The following is a 13,909-nucleotide window of genomic DNA, read 5'->3' on the forward strand; positions in this document are numbered from 1 at the left end:
CTTTATAGATAACAGTAAATTTTGACAGCGATTGTTTGATGGATCTCAACAATATATGATAGGCTATTTAAAATACATATTATTTCTACATTTATTAATTTAGCATATACTTTAATTCAAATGCACTTACAAATGGTGGACAGACCTACAACAAACTCGTAAAGATGCTAAAGAGAAGTGGTATTAATAATCACATAAGCAGTTAATAATAGTAGTAGATGTAATAGCCTACATTCCATGCCATATTATTTGACATCCAAAACAATATACAGTTGAAATCAGAATTATTAGCCCCCCTTTGATATTGTTTTCTTTTTTAAATATTTCCCAAATGATGTTTAACAGACCAAGGAAATGTTCACAGTATGTCTGATAATATTTTTTTCTTCTGGAGAAAGTCTTATTTGTTTTATTTCAGCTAGAATAAAAACAGTTTTTAATTAAAAAATATATATATTTTAAAGTCAAAATTATTAGCCCCTTTAAGCTATTTTTTTCAATAATCTACAGAACCAACCATCATTATACAATAACTTACCTAATTACCATAACCTGCCTAGTTCAACTAATGAACCTAGTTAAGCCTTTAAATGTCATTTTAAGCTGTATAAAAGTATCTTGAAAAATATCTAGTCAAATATTCTGCATTGTCATCATGGCAAAGATAAAATAAATCAATTACTAGAAATGAGTTATTAAAATTATTAAGTTTAGAAATGTGTTGAAAAAAAATCTTTATGTTAAACAGAAATTGAGAAAAAATAAACAGGGAAGCTAATAATTCAGAAGGTTTAATAATTCTGACTTCAACTGTATAATATAATAAAATATTTAGGTTATCTTGTAGCGCCCATATATACCATTAAAAATACATGTTCAATATTACAATTAAACATGGCAAAGTAACATTAGTAAATGAGATTTTTTATATGAAATTCACAACATTATTTAACACTCAGTATCCCACTTGGCTCAAATGATCAATTAAAAATGGTACCAAGTAAAAATCCACATCAGAACTCAAATATGAGATGAATTTTTAAAATTGTTTTGAAGAAGTCTTTTCTTTGAACAAAAGTAAATACATTACTAATACGTTTGAAGTATCAATACATTTTTTTTTAAATGTTCCTGTCCCAGTTCTTTTTCTTTTCTTTTTTTAAATAGAAAGCAGCCCAACTGTTTTTAACACTGACAATAATAATAACAATAACAATAATAATAATAATAATAATAAATAATGATAATATAGTAATAATAATAATATTATAGTAATAATAATATAATATTATTATTCATTCATTTATTAATTTTATATTTGGTTTAGTATCTTTATTAATCTAGGGTCGACACAGCGGAATGAACCACCAACTTTTCCAGCATATGTTTTACGCAGCGGATCACAGACCCATCACTGGGGAAATAATAATAATAATAATAATAATATAATATTTCCCAGTGATGGGTTGCAGCTGGAAGGGCATCCACTGCGTAAAACATATGCTGGATAAGTTGGCGGTTCATTCCGTTGTGGCGACCCCAGATTAATAAAGGGACTAAGCCAAAAATAAAATGAATGAAAAATAATTATTTTTTCTTGAGCAGCAGATTGTCAATTATTAAAATATTTTCTGTAGGATCATGTACATGGAGACAGGAGCAATGATGTTCAGCTTTAAATCATGGGAATAAATACATATTAAACTACATTCAACAAGAAAACTGTTTTGAATTATAATATTTCACAGTTAAAGTTTTATTATATTTTTGATTTTAAACAACAACATTTATAATCCCTGTTAGTCCCTGACATTAGCCCTTTTTACACATACAGGCCTTTCTGGAAAACTACCGGCAATTTTCCAGAAAGGGGTCATGTGTAACCAGGCTCTTTTTGAAAATAATGGTAAATTCGTTCTGGCAATTTTCCGGAAAGAAGAGAAGTCGTAACATTACAATAACCTGCGTAATGCTGCTCTGTGTGGACGCAAAAGGAAAACATTTGGACGCATTCACATCTGTGCTTTTTGTGAAAATAAAAGCTTTTGAATATTTTTCCAGACACATTCAGCTGCTAGATGTTAGTCATAACGTTTCTATGTTCCTTCGTAATGCCAACGGCGTAAAAAATTATCAATAAAATACTTATGATAAACCGCTGTTTGTTTACCTTTAAGCTCTGCTTCAGTTGCTTGACACGTGTGCACGTAAAGTGTGAGCGACACCACACACACATATAATGTACATCTCGACATGCGAAATTGTTCCTCCGTATGTTTTCATCGAAGTTGTACAACACCTATCCATCCACACAATTTGTAATGTAGTCAAATGTGTCAACATTTAGCTGTGGTTCGCGATTCTGCCTTTGGATGTCTCTAGAACAAAGCAGCTGCATGAATGCTAAAGCTTAGGTTATTTCTGGTTAATTGTGTCACAATTTACCTGTGTTTTGGAATGGATGTGTGAAGGTTTTTTTTTTCTTTTGAAAAATATGCACTAGTATCTAAATAATAAGCACTATTGTCTAAAGAATAGGCATCTAAATAATAAGCACTATTATCTAAAGATTAGGCATCTAAATAATAAGCACTAGTATCTAAACAATAGGCACTAATATCTAATAAGCACTAGTATCTAATGAGTAAGTGCTAGTATATTTTTAAAAACCTCTAGTATATAAAGAATAGCCACTAGTATCTAACCAATAAGCACTAGTATCGAATGAGTAAGTACTAGAATCTAATAAAAATAACTAGTATCTAATGAGTCTATATTTTTAAAAACCACTAGTATCTAAAGAATACACACTAGTATCTAAAGAATAGGCACTAGTATCTAATGAGTAAGTACTAGTATCTAATAAAATGAACTAGTATCTAATGAGTCAGCACTAGTGTTTAAAGAATAGGCACTAGCATCCAAAGAATAAGCACTAGTATCTAATAAATAAGCACTAGTATCTAATAAAAATAACTCTAATAAATCAGCACTAGTATATTTTTAAAAACCACTAGTATCTAAACAATATGCACTAGTATCTAATAAATAAGCACTAGTATCTAATGAGTAAGTTCTTGTACTTAATGGAAAAGATATCTAAAAAATAAGCACTAGTAACATGAAAATAGATACTAGTGCGGGTTATAGATTAAATGTCAAAACGGCTTGCCATAGTATGATATTCAAAATATTATATGATTCAAAATATGTAATAAGTGTATTTGACTTTTTTGATTATTGAGAATGAGAACAATAACAACAAATGTGTAATTTTTCCCCCAAAATGATATTCATTTTATTTAATTAAAAACTTGTTACACAAGACATCACGGTGACTAAGCAGGTTTTAATAGGAACCGTCTCTGATCTGTGCTTTGTGTAAATGTCCATATGCACTGACAGGAAAACACCTGCAGCAAAGGCTAGAGCATCACACACACACACCCACACACACACACTTGTCCAGTCTTTACTGATTCACTGACCAGGGGCTCATGATCATGTGGTCTGCATGTGTGCGTCCCAGATTGTATGTTCAGAGGTCACTCACGAACAAAACATCCTCTCTCGTAAACTCCACTGCCCAAACAGCTACTATACCCATAGCTTATCTGGGTTGAACATTGACTTGTGGGGATGTGCAGGAAGATGTGAATGGATCTGCAAATGCAAGAATGTAGCTTAGTTTGCTAGTAGCTTGTATGATAAAGGATTATCAGATTTTACCAATCGTTCAACACACGGACATTGTTTTAACACCAATGCAGCTTATTTATAGATGTGTGAAAATCGGCTGTTCTGATGCGCTGTATGTTTATGTGTGAGCTCGTGTAGATCTGTGTGTTTTACAGTATATAATCATTGGGATGACACTAACAGGAAGTGACAGTCATGTGCTACAGCCAACAGCAAACATCACCCTTGGTCTTTTGACACAGGGGATTCCTTTACACACTCACACACACACACACACATTTGTCCTCTGGTATGGCAGTATTTTATAAGCGTCTCATTCTCTCCTTTTAAATTATATTCTTATTCACAATCCATTGCTGGTAAATGCCATGTTGCACTTCAGGCTGTATTTGTGTGAAAAAGCACAGTTTTCATCTTCTGAAGTCTTTATTGAGCCCATTCAATGCAGAAAATCAGTTTACTTCAGAACTTTTACAGATGTCGAATTGAAATGAATGGCTAATGTTTGTGTGACAGCGACATGGGATGTCTTTAAAATCATAAAGAGGCATGTTAGGATGATCTGAAAACATAAGATAAAGTGAACAGAGAAAATGGGTTATGTTTAAAATACTACTCAATTTTTTTTTCTCGAAAATATTGTCAAAAATACAGTGTAAGTCAGAATTATTAGCCCCCCTGTTTATTTTTTCCCCCATTTCTGTTTGATGGAGAGATTTTTTTCAACATTTCTAAACATAGTAGTTTTAATAACTTACCTCTAATAACTGATTTATTTTATCTTTGCCATGATGACAGTAAATAATATTTTACTAGATGTTTTTTAAGACACTTCTATACAGCTTAAAGTGACATTTAAAGGCTTAACTAGGTTAACTACACTGCAAAAAATGCTTTTCTTACTTACATTTTTTGTCTTGTTTCTAGTCCAAATATCTAAAAATTCCTAAATCAAGAAGAATTTTCTACACAAGCACAACATATTTTCTTGTTTTGAGAAATAATATGCCAATATTAAGTGAGTTTTTCCTTAAAACAAGCAAAATAATCTGCCAATGGGGTAAGCAAAATAATCTTACGTCAAAAGAAAAAACAAGATTAATTTGCTTACCCCATTGGCAGATTATTTTGCTTGTTTTAAGGAAAAACTCATTTAATATTGGCATATTATTTCTCAAAACAAGACAATATGTTTTGCTCGTCAAGAAAATTCTTCTTGATATGAGAAATTTTAGATATTTAGACTAGAAACAAGACAAAAAATCTAAACAAGAATAGCATTTTTTGCAGTGTAGGCAGGTTAGGGTGATTAGGCAAGTTATTGTATAACGATGGTTTGTTCTGTAGACTATCGGGATAAATTTAAGCTTAAAGGGGCTAATAATTTTGACTTTAAAATGTTTTCTAGCCAAAATAAAAAAAACAAGACTTTCTCTAGAAGAAAAAATATTATCAAACATACTGTAAAAATTTCCTTGCTCTGGTAAACATCATTTGGGAAATATTTAAAAAAAGAAAAAATCAGAGGGGGTCTAATAATTCTGACTTCATCTGTATAACGCAATTTGTATTATAACAATCTAAATCTGCGACAATTGTGGCAATTGCTTGCAGTAAATTCTACTATTACATAATCACAAAATGGAGGAAAGCTTCTGATAGCATGTGAAAAGAGCTTCAGGTCATGTTTCCCCTGGTTACTCATTGGTAATTGATTGTGTTCACCTATGTCTGGTTTGGTTTCTCAATTAATCTTTTATTAAGCCTATCAGTGTTTTCAAAATCACACAAGGGTGTTTCACACTTGAAATTGCTAATCCTTGTTTATCCTAAACCCTAGATAAATGGAATCATGGGTCATCGTTAATCCCGTTTTCACACTTATCATACTATACCTGGGGTTGATAACTACATTACACAACACTTGTACTTTTACTTTCAGTATTTTAGTAGTAAATTTTGAAATAAACTGCTTGCATACTTAAGTACAAAAAATGTTGAATACTTTAGTACTTCCACTTAAGTATAGTGCTTAAAGATCACTTCAACTTCTACTCAAGTCACTTTTTTGACTTTTTTGTACTTTTACTTAAGTTTGGGTCTCTAGTACTTTATACATTTCTGGAAATAATATATGAATGGGAGTAAAACAACACAACGACTACTATGGAATTTTTCTTTAAACCATTATGAACTGAGATCCTTGTTTCTGTCAGCTGATGTCGTCTTTACTGAAGGCATTGGGGTAAATAAACTCTGTATGACTGAGAATAACTGATTAACTCTAGCCTGATTTAATCTCGTACAGTTGGTGTAGAGAAGCCCATCTAAACTAAAGTCATCTAATCTAATCTACTCACCCAGTGCACACACAAAGGCAGAAATCAGATGGGATTGTGAGGTTGGCTTTCGGTGCTCCAATGAGACAATGGATTATTTATTTTTTTTGGGTTGATGAAAACGTACTGCTGATGACTGTTGATGAAAACCTAGCATGTTTTAGCATAATGCGGTTTGATGGCACATCACACAAACAGCCACTCTTAGTTTTATTTCACACTTTGTTCATCTGTTTGTTCTGAAGTGGCATTTCATGACATTCACTTTCCTGTGCAGGTCTATTTTCACCCTACATGACTGTATCTTTTGACCTTATTGTTTTTTTAACACGGTATCTTTCTGAAACGTGATTATGAAACCCTATTATTTCATGTGTAAAAGCTTTACTGTCTGAATGAGTTTTATTTAGATGGCTTGGTATAGCTCAGGGGTTAGAACTGGATGGAATAGTTAGAGATTCATTCTGTTTTGGCGACCTCTGAAATAGAGACTTAGGGCGTACTCATACTATGTACAGTTGCCTTGAAACAGGCCGAAGCACGCTTGTCCCCCCTCCCGTCTCCCCCGATGGTTCACATTACATTAAGGCCTGAGCACGCATGCGTCATCAATGATGCGCTGTTCAGATAGCGCTTTCGTTTAGCACAGTGGAGATTTCTTTAGTTACATCGTTTTAGTTGTTTGATATACAGTGACACACAGTCAAATATTTTGCTGAACAGATCCGCCACTTTTCACGCTCATAAACAACCATAAAGTCCTCATACTGCTTTTATTAAATTGCTATTAAAATAGCCTAAAGGGCAGTACATTTGCCCACAGTGCATTGAGTTTTTGAAAATAATCAATAAATGTTCCCAAAATATGTGTCAAAGCAAGTTTTGTCAACAAAAAATCATTCTAGTTGTTGAAAAACAGTGAAAAAGAAATTGCCAAATTAAGATTGAACAGCACTACAGGGTGAAAACATCCCTATAAGGTTTAACCACGAGGACCAATGGGCCAGCCTGAACACCCACCGGTGACCTACTCACACCTGCAGCTTCTCCACGATGGACATCCAGTGTTCTCCAGCCTACTGCACCTAGACTGTAGCTCTGCATAAGAGGTTTAGCCAGAGGAGAAATGGTTATGCCCAACTGAGCCTGGTTTCTCTCAAGTTTTTTTTTTTTCCTTCACTTTTGTCAATTGGTGAAGTTTTGTTCCTCGCCGCTGTCACCACTGGCTTGTTTGGTTTAGGACTTGTGGATTGATGCACATCGATGGATTTGCTCTTCAGTGTTTGGACTTTCAGCAGTGAAAATTAAACCACACTAACACAAACTAAACTGAACTTCAACCCTGAAAACTGGACTGACATCGTTTCAATTTACTAGAACATCTATGTTAAGCTGCTTTGACACAAATCTACATTGTAAAAGCGCTATAGAAATAAAGATGAACTAATTTGAATATATATTATTTTAAAAGCTGTAACCATGGACTTCCATTGAAGGAAAAACAAATAATATAAAATACAATATTACAGTTATTATTTATTATATTATTATTAATATAACAATATAATATTATAATATAATTATATTATTATATATTATTTATTTTATATTAATTATATATATATATATATATATATATATATATATATATATATCAACACATTTAGCATAATAGTTTTAATAACTCATTTCTAATAACTGATTTATTTTATCTTTGCCATGATGACAGTAAATAATACTTTACTAGATATTTTAAACACTTCTATACGGCTTAAAGTGACATTTAAATGCTTAACTAGGTTAACTAGTGGCTAATCAATTTGATCTTAAACTGGTTCATAAAAAAAATTAAAACTGCTTTTATTCTAGCCGAAATAAAACAAATAAGACTTTCTCCAGAAGAAAAAAACCTTGTCAGACATACTGTGAAAATGTCCTTGCTCTGTTGAACATAATTTGGGATCATTTAATAATTAAAAAATAATAATAATATTTAAAAAAATAAATCACAGGGGGGCTAATAATTCTGACTTAAACTGTATATATATTACTGTGTTTGTGTCCAACAGAAGAAAGAACCACATAAAGGTTTGAATATTGTAAAGGTGATGGAAGGAAGGTAAAGAGAATTTTAGAATAAGACAAAAAAAATCTGATACTTAAATTAAAACATAGTGATCAGACTCTCCAGAGCTACAAAAGTGCAATTACCTCAGAGCAGTCAACGTTTCCTTGTGCATGCTTTCATTTGGACACGGTTTATGGTTTTCTTTTATTATGTCTTCTATCCTCATGTCCCCTTATTGTGATTTTATTTGAGCCCTGATTCCCTTTTGTATTCCAGCCATGTTCTGCATCGCGTCCCTCTGTGTTTGTGTGTGTGTGTTTGCTCTGCCTGTTGAGTTGTTTTCTAATTTAGACGATTTATTTCCTGCCCTCTCACCTGCTCATCTGTCATAAACACAACAAAACAGAATCATCCCCCCCTTCCTGTGGTCAAATTAGATCTGTGCTGTTAGGCTGGGGACAGAAATGTATGGAGCCAGATCAGTCTCATTTCGGCTTAGTCCCTTTATTCCTCAGGGTCATCTTATCCAGCATATTGGATGCCCTTGCAGCTGCAACCCAGTACAGGGAAGCACCAACATACACTCATATACTACTGCAAATTTAGTTTATTCAATTGACCAATATCACCTGTCCTTGAACAGTGGGGGAACTGGAGCACCTGGAGTAAACCCACACTGTCACGGAAAAAACATACAAATTCAACACAGAAATGCCAACAGCGACCTTCTTGCTGTGTGGCGACAGTGCTAAACACCAAGCCACTGTGCGAAAACCTATTTGTAAATTCATAAATACACAAATCTAATATGTAAAATTTATAGCACAATTCATAAATATTCAAATTCAATTCATACATTTAAACACAATTTATAAATACTAATTTATTCATTTTCTTTTCGGCTTAGTCTCTTTATTAGTCTGGGGTCGCCGCAACGGAATAAACCGCCAACTTATCCTGCATATGTTACGTACATGCAGCGGATGCTCTTCCAGCTGCAACCCATCATTGGGAAACATCCATGCACACTCATTCACACACTACGGACAATTTAGCCTCTCCAATTCAACTGTACCACGTCTTTGCACTTATGGGGGAAACCAGTGCACTTGGAGGAAACCCACGCAAACATGGGGAGAACATGCAAACTCCACACATAAACGTGCTACCCACTGCGCCACCATGCAGTCACAATTCATAAATACACAAATCAATTTGTAAATTTCGAAACACAACCCAGAAATACACGAATCCATTTCAAAAACTTATAAATACACAAATATAATTAAAAAATTCTAAATTTTGCACAAATCTAAAAACACAATCCATAAACATACAAATCCAGTTCATTAATTTAGAAACATAATTCATAAATACACAAATCCAATTCATAAATTTATAACACAATTCTTAAATACACAAATCCAATTCATGCATTTTCAACATAATTTATAAATACACAAATCATATTCATAAATTTCAAAACACAATTCATAAGTATACAAATCCGATTAATTTGGACATGCAAACTCCACATAGAAATGCCAACTGACCCAGCAGAGGCTTGAAACAGCGACCTTCTTGCTGTAAGGCAAAAGGCATAGACTGTAAAAGATACAGACGTAGTATCTGTTACGTCACCCAGAGGTTTGTGAAGAACGCTAAAGCAGCTACGAGCAGGCGTGGCCAACCATCGCTATTTTGTTTGTGCATCATTGCACCGACCGGGGGATACCAAACAAGGGCAAAGAGGTGAAGCTACAGACACCTGCTAACATTTAACTCAGACAGGCTTTTCTTGGGAGAAACGCTTAAAGCTGCGGTCACATTAGAGTTTGAGTATGCTATATTCTGCTGTGCGGTAAACAAGATAATTAAGCATTAAAAAAAGTGAGCGATTGCTCCATGTTTTAAATTTCTGCCCAGATAGGTCACGTTTTGATCCTCGGTTGGTCTCACGCAGTCAAGTGATGCGATTTCGCAGGTCAGAGTTCCCCAAGCTTGAACTTTGCACCGCAGCAACCTACGAAACTTAACGCATGATACTGCATTTCCGGTCTGACACATTCGCGTGTGAATGAATGAAAGTCTATGGGAGGAAAAGCCCAGTGTGACCGCAGCTTAATACCTGCGACTCGTTTGTGTTCTGACCACATGTGCTTGGTTGAACACTATATCAATAAAGTGTTTAGTCTTTTAAACACACTGTTGTATTACATTGAGCCACTAAGCATTGTTCTTAAGATGTTTTTCTACAGGAGGAAAATGTGAGTTACTTCCAAAACTTCAAATATAGTATATGTTAGTAAATGCAAGGCTATTGATGAATTCCAGGCATAAAACTGTATGACAACATTTCAGATGACTGTTCTGTAGCGTACAGCTAATCAATCTGTCAGATTGATAAATTATTTTAAATAAAACAAATACATTTATAGATTTTGTATACAAGTATATAATTTCACTCACCTGGGAAATGGAGGCCACTTGAATGGTTTGTGAGCACAATTAAGTGCACACAGCATGCCATATCATCTTATAATTGTATGAAATAGTTCCAAAAGGCAAGTGACTGTGTAAAGCCACATAAAACAAAACATAAATACGATGTATATGGCGTGTTCAGCAGCTAATCAGCCGGAATCAGCTGAGGTTAAGTGACTCGAGTGACCCCGCCCTTAATTATGCAGACTTAATATAAATTAAACGGATGAGTTATAAATAAAATTCACCCCCTCACAGTTGTCATGAAGGGTAATATTAGGTATATGAACCAAAATCGTTCTTTGTACCAGGCTGTAAACCTTTTTTTTCTGCTGTAAAGTTGGCCATTTTTAACAGTGGGCTCAATGGAAATTTGCTTTATTATGGAGCCAGGACTAGCAGAATTTTGATGAATTGCAGGGGTTGTTTCTTGGGCGACAGCGCTACCCACTGCGCTTCCCTTAATTAAAAATGCAAGACATAAATACACAAATCCAATTTGTAAATTTATAGCACAAATCATAACTACAAAAATCCGCTTCATTTGCGCGAATATTTATGCATTTTACTTGTGAATTAACAAATTGTGTTTTACATTTGAAGTGTGTTTTGAATGTACAAATTTTATTTCGTAAATGTGAACTGTGTTGTGCATGTATGAATTTAATTTTGTAAACATATTATTTTTGAGACTGATCTGACTCCATAGAAATGAGGAAAACCCTGCTCTCATAACTCTCATCAAATCCCAGGTCACATCAGTCAGATAAAAAAAGAGCAATAATATGAAGACTGACTCTCTCTCTCTCTCTCTCTCTCTCTCTCTCTCTCTCTCTCTCTCTCGTTTTAGAAGTGCTTAAGGGAAAACAGATGGGCTGCCAGAGAATTCAGCATTCGTATGCCCAATAAATACTTTAATGGTTGAATATGTACTCAAAGCAAGGCTAATTCTTACCCCTTGATGCTCCCTACAAGGGTGATAAACGCTGCTAGAAAGTCTACAGTAAACTAGTTTGGCCAAGAACTGCATTAAACTTAGAGGTTTTGTGGCGGCTGTTTGTTTCCCATAACACAGTCTGAATTATTTACAGGTTATAATCAAACCTGTTGGTGCTACTTGATTAGAAACATATGTCTCGTCTTAGACATGCAATCAAACCGAGTAAGGGCTTATTATCTCTGCTAAAAAAGGAAATAAGGAAACTTTGTAGGCAAAATAAGTTGACTTTAAATGTACAGGATGTTACAATAAGACAGAAAAATGTATACTGGCTTAAAAACGATTGGTCAGTTTGCTTTATTCCCAGAATGCAATACTAAAACAACTCCAATATTCTGGAGTTGAGAAGAGTTTTGATTTTATGTTAGCTGTTATCATATTCTGATGATTAAACAAACCAACATGGTAAATATAGCAAAAGTTAAAGAAATTAAAGCTGTGGAAATAGGTATTTTCTTGAATAGGTGTCAAACTATGTGTAACAAGGAAGTCAGGGTACAACAGAGGTGATCCGTAATCAGAATAGTAAGGCAGGCAAAGGTCAAAACAGGAACAGACAGGAGCATGCAGATAATCCAAAAGCGTGGTCTAAATACAGGCAAATGATTGGGAGGGGCAAAACAACGCAAACAGTAAAATAAAGCGAAGGTTTAAAAAACACGACAAGACAAGACAAGGAATCTGCACAGGCTAGATTGCTGGTGATCGTGACAGAGCCCACCCCCTCCCCTTTAAAGTGGGGGGGGGTCCATGCAGCAGAGGTGAGCCTGGAGTGTGGAACTGCAGAGGACCTGTAGTGTGGAGATGCGGAGGACCTGGAGTTGTGGCAGATTTGGGGGCTGTGGTTCAGCAGGCACTGGCAGATAACCCAAATGAGGCAGAAGGTTCTGGGTCAGGAGGGACTGGCAGATAAGACAACCCCAGTGGGTCAAGAGGCTCATGTTCAGGAGGCAGTGACGGTTCAGATAACCAGAGTTTGTCAGTAAGCTCTATTTCCAGAGGCACTGGGGGTTCAAACAAACCCAGTGGGTTAGGAGGCTCTGGTTCAGAAAGCAATGGTGGTTCAGACATAAGTCTTCTCTAACTGATGTTAGAGGAGATGAGGATCCACATGCAGCTTTATTAATCAGAATAGTCAGGCAGACAAAGGTCAAAAAAGGGACAGACAGGAGCATGAGTTAATCCAAAAGCATGGTCAGAATACAGACGGGACAGGCGGCAAAACAAAGTAAACAGTACAAAGGTAAAAACATGGCAAGAGAAGACAAGGAAACCACATCGTAATGCTCACTTACAGTATAACAAGACTCAACAATGATGTGTATGTGTGCTGTTTTTTTGGTCCATCTGATTAGTCCATCATGAGCTTCCAGCTGTGTGTGTGTAATCAGGGGCATCAGAAACTGGTGTTTGTGAGGTAAATGATGGGAGTTGTAGTTCAATAAATTGGCAGATGTGTAGTTCTCTAGCAATCTGCATAGGCTAGTGGAAATGTGGAGGGCCTGGAGCATGGAGCTGCGGCAGATTTGAGTAGGCACTGGCAGTACAGACAAGCTCAGTGAGACAGAAAGTTTTGGGTCAGGAGGGACTGGCGGATAAGACAACCCCAGTGGGTTAGGAAGCTCAGGTTCAGGATGCACCAGCGGTTCAGACAACGCCAGTGGGTCAGGAGGCTTAGGGTCAATAGGCACTGACAGTTCAGAAAACCCCAGTGGGTAGGGAGGCTTTGATAAGTCTCATGGCTCTGATGGCTCTGGGAAGTCATGTGGCTCTGGCAGCTCTTACAAGTCATAGGGCTTTAGCAGCTCTGGGAGGTCAGATGGCTCTGGTGGCACTGGGAAGTCACATGGTACTCGCGGCACTGGGAAGTCACACGGCTCTGGTAGCCATTCGTGGGACTCAAGTGGCAGCTCTGGTAGCCATTCGTGGGATTTGGGAGGATCTGGCGCCTGCCATTTGAGGGACTTCAAGAGGATTTAGCACCTTCCAATCGGGTAATTCAGAGGGAACTGGCGCTGCCATTCAGAGGATTCAGAGGGATCTAGCAGCAGCATCAATGGCTCTGACATTGACGGAGGGTCTGGCAGCTCTGGTAGTGAAGGAGGGTCTGAGCAGTTTTCTCTTCTTTGCCCCCCCAACACAAACTATCCCCTCCTAAAAGACACATTTAGGGTTTTTTTCTTCCACAGCCCCACCTGAGAATGCAGTTCCCGACAGTTTCAGTGTTAAATCTTTATACTGCTCCAAAGTTCAGTGGGGTTTGTGCAGCAGTGTGTTGCAATATAATGGTTTAGACAGCCCACCCTGGAAAAAGATATT

General features: G+C 35.8%; 1 long non-coding RNA gene across 1 annotated transcript in view; it reads left to right on the top strand.

The window, feature by feature from the left end:
- The window catches only part of LOC141378763 (uncharacterized), a 28,383-nt gene that overhangs the window by 641 nt on the left and 13,833 nt on the right, over positions 1-13,909 (top strand). The gene's annotated exons all lie outside the window — the stretch shown is intronic.

The sequence above is a fragment of the Danio rerio genome, chromosome 18, assembly GCF_049306965.1.
Source record: "Danio rerio strain Tuebingen ecotype United States chromosome 18, GRCz12tu, whole genome shotgun sequence".
NCBI classification, from domain to species: Eukaryota; Metazoa; Chordata; class Actinopteri; order Cypriniformes; family Danionidae; genus Danio; species Danio rerio.